Raw genomic sequence first — 1,501 nt, 5'->3', positions numbered from 1 at the left:
GCAGTTGCTGCATCTATTTTGGTCACCTAGAAAGTAAACCTCTGTAGAAGACATATAGGTTCTGCCAAGAAATCTTGTAGCTAACTCAGCCCTGAATTTTCTCTTGAATTTTTTAATCTCAGTCTTTGGGCCGTTTTAGGTCTTAGATCTCACGAAACTGCATGTAAGCACAGGAATGGGCGTTCTTGGGAAAACCCTACTGGTCCAGAGGAGTTTGCAACTACATGCAACTACATACAGCCGTATCCTGGGCTGCATCAAAAGGAGCGTGACCAGCAGGTCGAAGGAGGTGATCCTGCCCCTTTATTCTGCTCTCGTGAGACCTCACTTGGAGTATTGTGTACAGTTCTGGTGTCCTCAACATAAAAAGGACATGGATCTGTTGGAACAAGTCCAGAGGAGGGCCACGAGAATGATCGGGGACTGGAGCACCTCCATTATGAAGATCGGCTGAGAAAGTTGGGGCTGTTCAGCCTGGAGAAGAGAAGGCTGCGTGGAGACCTCATAGCAGCTTTCCAGTATCTGAAGGGGGCATATAGGGATGCTGGGAGTGGACTCTTCATTAGGGACTGTAGTGGTAGGACAAGGGGTAATGGGTTAAAACTTAAACAGGGGAGGTTTAGATTGGATATAAGGAGGAAATTCTTTCCTGTTAGGGTAGAGAGGCACTGGAATAGGTTTTCCAGGGAGGTTGTGAATGCTTCATCCCTGGCAGTGTTCAAGGCTAGGTTGGACGAGGCCTTGGGTAATATGGTTTAGAGCGAGGTGTCCCTGCCCATGGCAGGGGGGTTGGAACTTGAGGTCCTTTCCAACCCTAACTATTCTATGATTCTATGACACAATTGCTTGAGCTGAAGTGAATCTGCTCTGCCCTGGATAATAAATCCCTGCTCTGCTCCCAGTGCAGGGTGGCATGCTGTAGAACCAAGCATTTCTTTACTGCAGCAGCCACTTTCTCCTGCAGTGGTGTCGTGGTTTAACCCCAGCCAGACAGCTTGTCCACTCACTCCCCCCCCCTTCTTGCCCTCCCCCTACTCTTGGAGGGACGGAGAGGAGAATCAAAAAGAATGCAACTCCCACAGGTTGAGATAAGAACAGTTTAGTAACTAAGGTATAACACAAATCACTACTGCTACCACCAATAATAGTAATGATAAAGGAAATAACAAGGGAAGAGAATACAACACCTCATCACCAGGCGACTGATAACTCGCCCCCCCCCCCCCAGCCCGACCAAGCACCGACCGATACCTCCTCCAACACTGCAGTCCACACAGCCCTTCCGTGTAACTCCCAGTTACCTCCTGGGCATGACGTGCTGTGGTATGGAATACCTCTTTGGTCAGTTTGGGTCAGGTGTCCTGTCTCTGCTTCCTCCCAGCTTCCCCTCCTCCCTGGCAGAGCATGAAGCTCACAAAGTCCTTGGCCAAACCAAAACATCATTTTTATCAGCTTTGTTCCCAGCCCGAAAGTCAAAACACAGCACTGCACCAGCTACCAA

Source organism: Neopsephotus bourkii, unplaced genomic scaffold (genome assembly GCF_033783945.1).
Source record: "Neopsephotus bourkii isolate Nb327-2 ecotype Australia unplaced genomic scaffold, CSIRO-AGI_Nbou_v1 NB_636, whole genome shotgun sequence".
NCBI classification, from domain to species: Eukaryota; Metazoa; Chordata; class Aves; order Psittaciformes; family Psittacidae; genus Neopsephotus; species Neopsephotus bourkii.
This window is presented reverse-complemented; position numbering follows the sequence as displayed.